Here is a 10,986-nt window from a genome sequence, read left to right on the forward strand (position 1 = left end):
AGGTGTTTGTTCAAAATATTTAAATCCAAGTCATAATATTTGAACCCGAGACATAATACCTGTATAACCAAAAGATATCCAGGTCATGCGACCCGTGTATGTCAACAAACAGAGTTGTCCACAAATGTTATTACTATTTCCAAGCTAAAATAGAACCCACTAAACTTGAAATTTAAACCTTACCAAGTCCCTTAAGGCATACAATTAATATACTTGATATGGACGCAATCTACAACGCGTTTACTACGTTTTTGGTTGGTTCAGACCTGCAACCAAAACATGTATCAATGAAGTGATGTTTTCTTTTAACTACAAACACTGAAATTACCCTATTTTTTGTGTATTTCAAATCTATTTAAATCAAAAGACTAAGTCACTAAACATATATTCAGAAAAGACGTGCATAATAATTGTAATCTAACCGACATGAAGAACTAATAGCAAGACTTACCTTAATTTAGGATATAAAAATTCTTAATTTCCATTCGTCGACTATTTAGATTTTGATAGGATCTGAGAAAACATTAAAACAAACAAAACCAAAACAAAAGAGCAAGAAATATAGAGTGATATGAAGAAAACCAATAGATGTCATACCTCAGCTAAACAACGTCCCAGCCAAGTCGTAGCTGCTTTCTACGCCCGATATCCCAACAATTGTCTTTAATTAATAATCAAATCATCCACAATCAAGAGAACATATCCTACTATTAAAGGTCCTTATGAAATTAAAATCGACTCGTCCCTATTCATTTGCTTCCAAGAATCAATTTCAAGGATGAGTCGATACAAAAACGCAAGAATCAAAAATCATTGTAACAAAACGTTTTGGGATTTATAAATATGGTTTACCTTCACAAAAAAATTGGTTGTTTTATCTATACCTCAAACTCGTATACACTGATTTGAATACCAAATTATAATGATCAGTATTTTATATCATTATTTGATTATACACAAACCCTATAACTCAAACCACAATAAGTAAACACAAATTGAAACCGTTAGGGTTTGTCTATTAAACTGAGCACAAACAATCAATAAAACTGGATTGTAAATTCGTGAAATTTACCAGACAATTAACTGACTAACCCTTAACCGCTTGATCAAACAAAACTCGTAAAAACCCTAAGACGTCGCCTAGGTTTGTTTAAGATTCAATGTTTAATGTTAGAATAGAACTAATAAATTGATGAATCAGATAATAACTATCTTTTGAATCACATGCTGATTCTTAATCAGTTCCTGTGAATCAATTTCTAAGTTAAGAAGAGATGAACATCGTTGATATTAGAAATCCAATGAGAGAGACAGGGCACGGAGGAGATGAAGACGACGGCTTTAGGGCTTTTTGAGTGTGAGGGTAACTCATATTCGTATCCCTCAAAACACCCCCTATCTTTATAATTTAAAAAAATCTTTCAAATATTCACTCCATCCTATCCCCTATTTACGTTCACTGACTCTAAATAATAGAAATTTGCTACAGTAGCTTTTTATTTATGAAAAGCTACTGTACACTCTCCATCTCAACTATACTGTACTTTCACCCGCCCTTATCACTTTCTCCCGCTCATCTTTATAGGGTTCCTCAGCCCTCTCTAAAATCAAAGAGTTATGGGTTGAATCGAAGCAATCGGTGTCCATGTGTTAATCGATACAAGCTGCAACACGTACCTCTCTATCTTCATCTCTCAATTTCATTATGTTTATTGTAAGATTACAACTATTTTCATGAATTCACCTTCATTCATCCAAAATTAGGAACACCAAAGCTAAGACAACTAGTTTTATAAATTATTAAGAGTGCATCTTCTACAAACTACCAGTTTTAAGGCACCTAATTAGTAGGTTCCTTTTGTGTTGTTGCTGAAGGGATACACCACCACTTTATGAATCAACAAAATAAGGAACTGAACTACGATTGAATGTCAAATTATGGTAGATGTTGATAGAACATAAAATTAGGGCATTGGAGGTAATCTCTATAACAATCATCAGCAGTCTAGGTATTGAAAATTAACAAGTCTAGAATAATTAGAACTAGTAAAATGCCCACCGCATTGCGGGGCGATCAGTGGCGGCCCAACCATTTTAGAGGCCTAAAGCGTAGGAAAAATTGGGGCCTTTATCCAACGTTAGATAGGTGAAATCACATCATTTATAAGCTTAATTTGTAGAATTTATTGAGTGATTGCCGTATTTCGTATACGAAACTATAAAATTTTCAATTTTTGTTTTCAAAAAGAGTTTGATTTATATAGATTTATTGGATGTTATTTCTTTATTATCCAGAAGTGAATTTCGGGCCCATTTGTTGCAGCTGTTATTTCTTTTCCTTTAAATGTCCTTTCTAGCATGGATCTGCAAAAAAAATGTTGTGTATCCATTTTACCATACCAAAAACAGATTCAAACACAAACGGTATCCAAGCATGAACAGGGGAAGTAACTAATAGGAAAACGCAGCAGCTAACGCAACATATATTACCAACGGACATATTAGCAGCTAAAAACAACATATATTAATAACGGACAGTAGGCTAATCGAAACTTACAATAGTACTGAAACATAATATACTAACGAACAGTAGATTTTTTTATTCTTTATTTGTGAACTACAAATTAAAATAACATTAAATTGGTTTTGTTTATTCTTTATTTGTGAATTACAAATAAAAAGCTATATAACTGTTCCTACATATTTCATCTTTACCGTTGATAAAAATTTATGTGTATTTTGACAGGTTGAGTTAATTGCATGTTTGATAACATGCCTCGTACATTCTTTCGCAAATTGTTGACATACATGTCTTCTGAAGATGATAGTGATGTTAATCTTAACGAAGATGGCAAAGGACAATGTATTCGCAAGCGTCGTAGGTTTATTCGGCGTAATCATATTTAGGGACATCAGCGTCTATATCGTGATTATTTTGTAGAAAATCCCATATATCCTGCAGATCTATTTCGACGAAGATTTCGTATGCGTCGTCCTTTATTTCTCCGTATTCTAAATGAGGTAGTGACTCACGAGCCATACTTTGTCCAAAGAAGAGATAATGTCGGAAGACTCGGTTTATCTTCTATGCAAAAGATAACTGCAGCACTTAGAATAATGGCATATGGGGTTACCGCAGATTTTATGGACGAATACATAAGCATTGGTGAGAGGACCGCAATGGAGAGCCTCAAAAAATTCTGTGGGACGATAGTAAATATCTTTTCAACTGAATATCTACGTTCACCAAACACCAATGATATTACTCGATTGCTTGCTGTTGCGGATCAACGAGGATTCCCTGGAATGCTCGGAAGCATCGACTGCATGCATTGGAAGTGGAAAAATTGTCCCACAGCTTGGAAATGTATGTACTCTGGCCACATTCGTGAACCTACTATTATTTTAGAGGCGGTTGCCTCATATGATCTCTGGATATGGCATGCATTTTTTGGCATGCCCGGTTCACATAACGACATTAACGTGCTAGAGAGGTCTTTCATTTTCACGGAACTTGCGCAAGGGCGTGCTCCTCCAGTCAATTACACAGTTAATGGCAACGACTATACTATGGGGTATTACCTTGCAGATGTCATTTATCCTAAGTGGCAAACTTTTGTAAAGACGATTCCAGCACCAAGAGGGAACAAGCACAAACATTTCGCAAAAGCACAAGAATCTGTAAGAAAAGATGTCGAGCGAGCGTTTGGAGTACTTCAACAACGATTTGCAATCATTCGAGGACCTTCACGAATGTTCAAAGTGAGTGTGCTAACAAATATAATGAAAGCATGTGTTATTCTTCATAATATGATCATTGAAGATGAACGTGATGATGGTGACGATCTTAATATGGAGTATGATCAACTTGATGATGATCTCCCTGAATTGTCGCGCACTCATACATGTGAGTTTATGGACTTCATTGAACGTCATCTTCGTATTAGAGATAACTCGGCTCATCATCAACTTCAATAAGATCTAGTTGAACATCAATGGCTACTCTATTCTCAACAATAAACCCTATCGCGTTATATTTTATTATTTCGTGAATGTTATTGGTTTGAGTTAGAAGCATGCTATGTGATGATCATTAGAATTATTTATGTAAGAATATAACTTATTAGCTCAACTTTTGTTTTAATTTGCATCTATTTGGGTCATTTGCTTGTAATGTGTTAGGAGTGTGCAACGGATACGACCCGGCCCGACCAACAATTTATTGCTTTTGTTAATCTTTTTGTTTGACTGATTAATGCTTTTGTAATGCTTCTCTAGATGTTCAATAGTCAAACTTGTTTTTCCTTTTTTTTATCGTTAAAACATAGTCAGTTGCCATTTTCACTTGTATATAACTTCCATATTTTTTTATCAGTCATATAGTGTATAAATGGAAATTTAGACTACTATAAATTATAAATAGATAGCTTATATCATTTTAAACCCATATATTGATTATAATGTTTGGTTAAGAATACTTCACGAGTTTGAGCCGAGCTTTGGTTCGTTTAATGTTTAATTTGATTTTTCTAAATATTTAGAAACTTTTTAAAAGAAGAATATAATATGACAAAATAGCAAGTAGTTAATATTGTAAGTGAGTAGAAAGAGAAAAATTAATAAAAAAATAATATAGAGATAGATTTAGAGGATAGGATGTGAGGTGTTTTCTAAAATGAAAGGTAAATTTTAAAAAGTAGTGATTTTTTGCTAAATTATAGGGATAAAGATGATGGAGGGGATAAGAATGCTCTTATAATCCGTTTCAGCTAATCCGGTGGCGGCCTAACCCGTCAGATTAAAACCGGGTTAAATTAATGAGAGTTCTCCATTCATAAATCAAGCAATCTGGTTGCTTTATAGAAGGTGGGAAGCGATGTGAGAGCGACACATAGGATTTTTAAGTAGACAATTATATACAGTTATATATATATATATGTGTGTGTGTGTATCACACACCCACACATATTATATTAATAAACACAAACACACACCAAGCGACAAATAGTCAACCCCCCCCCCCCCCCAATTTCGCCCCAATTTCGCCTAGGGGCTGTGCGTGTTCACCAATTTTGTAGCCATTGTTGCCCCCTTCTCGCCCCCCCCCCCCTCTTCCCCCCCCCCACTACGGATAGCCTAAGTGATTAAACCATGACCTAGAAGTCTAGTGGTATGATATCATACAGGTGATGAGTTCAAATCCATACAAATACAAGATTAAGGAGATTTTAGATGGAAATTAATTTGATGTTAAAATAAAATTTTGCTCTGCATTAACATTTACTATGTTTTTAAAAAAGTTGTAACTATGATGCTGTTATGTTAATTAAGGTGCTTAATTGTTTATTGAGGATGTTACAACAATGGTATTTCATATTAACATTGTGTTTATTAATGTTGTGTTTTTGAGTTTAGTAAATGAAAGCAAAAATGATAAAAAAGAACTAAGGAGTGAAAAGAAAGTTCTAACGACCTAATATGTTTATGAGTTCGAATGAATAAAAAGAAAAATGAAAAAGTTATATGTTTAAAATCATTTAATTAAATACCAATTCCCTTCACATCTCTTCTTTTATTTACTATAAAAATTATGGAAAACGATTTTTCTTAACTTTCTCTTGTTATAAATATATTAATATTATGGTTATCAATACCTAATATAGATTAGCTTTCTCTCCAAGTTTTTCTATCCTATATATACATCTCATTGTACCTCTTTGTAAGACACATATTAATGAAATCTCCATATTTCTCCCTACATGTTCATCTCCTATTGTTTGGCTATTAGGCTTATTTCACAACACGTTATCAGCACGAATTGCTTTCGGAATTGACTCACACATCATAAGGTAAGTCGCATTGTTTAGTTTACATATTGCTGTTCTTTAATCTGTATGCATGATCCATATTGTAAGTAATACAATTTTGGATTGTGTTAAAGATATTTTTATTCCACTCCTGTATACCTCAAAGTGATTCATATAATTTTAGTTGTGACAGACACCTATTTTATTATACCTAAATCTTTAAAAAGTAATTCACATGGTTTTAGGTTTATATATCTATTTAAATTTCTTATTCTAAAAATCAAATTTGTGGTAGTAAAACTTATGATTTTATCCCGTCGTAAGTGGATTGAAGTTTTTGACAATCTATTTTGATCTACAAAGCTACTGTGATCTTTTCTTGATTTATTTATTAGTTTATTTTAGAAAATAAATTAGATTTTTTATTTATGCTTATGGTTTGATCAAACAAAGGAAAAGGAACCGGCTTATTTGGCTATCAAATTTTTAACCGCAACGATTAGGGATTTAATAATATCAAGTTGTGATATTGGATTATGTTTATTAATATAATACACATTTTTATTTTATTATTTCTTTAAACGAATGACAGTAGTTTTATTATTTGTAAAAAACATTTAAAGAAACTATTTTCGACGAGTTTTACAAATAATAATAATAATTTGTTAATTATAGCAATAATTATGTATTTATTGACTCTATATGCATGTTGGTATATTGATTTACTGATAAATAATACTGGGATAAATTTTATAGAATAAGATTTTTAGGGTTTGATTTTATATTTTCTTTTATCAATTAATTCTTAGCAATATATTTATTAAAAGAGAAATCAAATCCAGAATACAATTTGAGTATTAATCAATATTATAGCGTAAAATTCTAGAGTCGATTTGAACACAATATCTATATGAATATTTATGTCGTTATACACATACTTTAAAGGTGTATAAGTATGTTGTTTATGATAATTTTCTGTAGCAATTAAAACAAAACATCCTTGAGTGAAAGCTGTAGCAACTTTAATTCTGGTTTAGATATTTGTGTATATTTCAAGTTAAAATGTCAAATACATATAAGATATATATAGTTGACTAGCTGTGAACGATGATACTTTATGTTATATATTGTTGTTTATAAGTGATAAAAATGTTATTTCGTAAAGGTTTATTATAACCCCCTTTATATTGCGACATGCATGTTATAACGTTATGTCTTTATGTACAACTTGTAGTGTGCATGTTTTTTTATATATACATATAGATATGGATACTATTTGATAGAACAACTAAATCAAAGTTGTGTTTTATTATTACTATCATGAAAGAGTATGTTCAAATATGAGACTTTTAAGTGTCACTTTTCCTAAATCTTATTGAATGTTATAAAATATAGCATGATAAATCTTTATATGACTCATTCATGTAATTACTTCTCATTACTTGTTATATGAAGAGAAGATTAATTATGAGGAAAAACCGGATAAGACCATTTTTCATTTGTTAAACCTAAAATATGCTCTGAAGTAGCATATCATTAAACCGTATGAAGGGTTTGAAGTGATTTTGTATCTATGTCCGAGAAAATTATGAATAAACCATGAAAAGTGTTTGGTTTGATATCATTTCCCGAAGTGAATGTGAATACGCACTGATTGTTGCGGTCGTGGACATAATAAAAAAATTGTAACAATGATTATATTAATAATGAGATCGGCTATCGAAATTATAATGTTTTTCATGTTAATAATGAAATCGACCACCACATGTGGCAAAGAGATTTATCATATATGAGAACAAAATCTGGAAATACAAAAGTGAAATCACATGATCGTTTGAAACAATAATACAACGTTCACTCATATTTACAATCTTGTACTAAAGAAGCATTATACATATACGATCATAAACCTGAAGTTTATGGATCATGATCATCTTATGGCGTGACCGGTTAGACCACACCGAGTCAATGATGTGAAATTTATTGAGGAACCAAAAGATTCTTCATAATAAATATACATGTAATATTGCTCTCAAGGGAAATCATTTATTTACCAATTGAAGGGGGCGAGAATCCCTAAATATTATGGAATTGAGAAACGATACACATATGCTCACATGATACCATTTAGTGTTTTTCAAAACCGTTGCATCGTCTATATGGTTATCAAGATCGCAACTCGATGTTTGCATGATCTATGGCTTAGATAATAAGATAGCAAGCATATTATTCTAACTTGGTATATTTACATTTGGTTATACTAAAGAATTTGATTCCCAAGTTAATAATGATCATTGGAATAAGTGTTGAACTTTATAACAAGTTATGTTTTTACATAAATTGTGTTGTCAAAGACGATTACTCAACGTTTGTAATTGGTTGCAAATGCAATTATCACGAGAGCAAAAGTTCATGTTTGTATTTGAGTACATATGATTTTACATGTTTTTAAACTAATTCACATTAAGCCAACAAGTTATGATACTTCCTCCCCAGTGCAATTGGTTTTTTGTCAGTAACCAAATATATCTCATCTAATATTTCATATGTGTTATATATTGAAATTAATCCACCGCAAGACACAATGATGAGGCCACAAAGTAAGTTGGGAATTTATGTTGGTATTAAATATATATGATGTAATACTTAGAGCCATTATTGTGATATTTGATTATGGCTCATTGGTTTTCATTTTAGTGAATCGATGTTCCCAACATCAGGGGGAGAAATAAGGCAATTGGAAAATGAATTTAGTTGGATGAATTATCATTGATCCTCAAACTAAGTTATATAAACTGAAAATTCAAAGAATAATTCATGTATACAACTTAACGAATCAATTACCAGACAATTCACTGACCAAAATAGAGTGTCTATCTAAGACACATATACCAACTGCTAATGCTCCAAATAAAGTTGTCTAAGAAGGACAAACGCATATTGATAATGAATCTAATACACGCGTGTAACATGGTATACCAATCGATTTCAAAGGTAAAATTTTCTCAAAAATTGGAGCAAGTAATAAAAATGGTCAAGTCGAGGTACAATAAAAAGGTCTCTTGAAAGAGATTAGACATGATGGTTCTTGAAGAACCTTATGTACCAGAAAACAAAGAGCTCTCAATAAATTATATTGTATCATGTCTACACAGATATATGGAATCGAAATAAAGTCGACGTCGCTATACTTTTATATAAATGATGATAATGAGGATCAAGATTATAAATCTGCCTATGAAAAATGATTGGCCAAAGTGAAAAGACGCAAACAAGGCAGAATTGAATTCTCTAAATAACGGAAAGTTTGTTGGACCAGCAGTCCGTACAACTAAAGTTGTAAAATGTGTTAGATACAAACGAGTATTGTATATGAGTTATGAAAATTTATCAAGTGATATAAGACAAAACTGATGGCACAAGAATTTTTGCAAAGACCCATGATTAATTATGAGAAGACACATTCTCCAGTGGTGGAAGCAATGACTTTCCGATAACTAAACAGTCTGGTAATATAAAGAGAGAATTGATATGCGTCCACTAAATATTGTTATTCAGTTGATACTGAGAGTTTACAAGAAAATCTATGAAGAATTTGAATTATCAAATAATGTAAAGTAAGTTCTCGAGAACATAGATTGTTGTGTACAGAGTCATGTTTGAATACTTTACGATTATTGAATATGTTGAACATAAATGAAACTCCTGAAGAGTTTCCTAAGGTAATTGAATAGTTGAAAAATTAATTGATTATTTGCATCAACAAGCATACACATAGAAGAAAATGTACGTGATGAGTACAATATCTCAATAAACAAATAAATCGTACAATATAGATTTTTGATATGTGATACAAAATGGTGTGTTAATGAGCAAATTAAGCAACAAAAATCCTGGAAAAGTGAATGCATATGCATCATTTGTCAAGTTGAAAGAAGTCCATGATGGATTGGTAAATGCATGGATTGCTTATTACGTAAATTATTTGGATTGAGCTTGACCAACTCAAGAGATATTTTGATAAAGAGGGAGATAAGTTGGATATAATTAGCCATACTTTTATCAAAATATTACTCTTAAATGGTCATTATAATCACAATTTACAATGATGTACATATCACAAAGAGAAACTTACGAGCTTTTATAGAGAAATTTTTTTTTGAAAGACCTTGACATAGTGTGATTATTGTTCGATTTATAGTTCGAGTATATGTGTAATTATATGCTTATAAATCCATCAAAGTGCATCTAGAAAATGTTGAGACATTTTACCATGGACAAATTTAATCATTTTAGGATATTAAAGGATGACTAAAAATGACTCTATATCCTTGTCTATCATAATATGAAACAATATTGGTTCGGAAATACCATAATTAAATGCATATGTGCATTATGTCATACTATTAGGTATATATGATTATTATTTTCTATATTTATATTTATCGGCATGTGTCCTGCTAGGAAACATCAGAATGGGTTAAAACACATATTTCTGGTAAGAAAGATATGTATTTATATTTTACTAACCCATCAAAACAAGTTTGGTTAGTCTTGTTGATGCAGAGAAACACAACATGATCATAATGTTTACCAGATGAAGCAATAGAAGTTTTCACGTGAAGATCATACAACATTATTCAACTTGAGGATTCAAATGTCAAGGGACGAAGACACAAATGATTGACTACAAACGTCTTGGGCAACTTTCGCAGAAGATCGATATTTACCATTTTAACGGATATATAAATCAGGGGGAGACAATACGCGCTGCACTCTTTTTCCCTTAGCTATGGTTTTGTTCCGCTGGGTTTTCCTAGCAAGGTTTTTAATGAGGCAGCATCTTCAAGCGTATTAAGTTGATAACCAAGGGGGAGTGTTATAAATATATTAATATTATGGTTATCAATACCTAATATAGATTAGCTTTCTCTCCAAATTTTCATATCCTATATATACATCTCATTGTACCTCTTTGTAAGACACACGTATTAATGAAATCTTCATATTTCTCCCTACATGTTCATCTACTATTGTTTGGCTATTAGGCTTGTTTCATAACATCTCTCAGTTTCTTTCTTTTATTTCTCTTGTTAAATTAGACTCGAGAACACAGCGTAAATACCCAAACTATTTTGAGTATATCATGAATGTTTGAAGTAACTATTCATGGAGGAGA

This window comes from Bidens hawaiensis, unplaced genomic scaffold (assembly GCF_021521415.1).
Source record: "Bidens hawaiensis isolate Kalapana, Puna unplaced genomic scaffold, B.hawaiensis_p1.1 tig00036411_1, whole genome shotgun sequence".
NCBI classification, from domain to species: Eukaryota; Viridiplantae; Streptophyta; class Magnoliopsida; order Asterales; family Asteraceae; genus Bidens; species Bidens hawaiensis.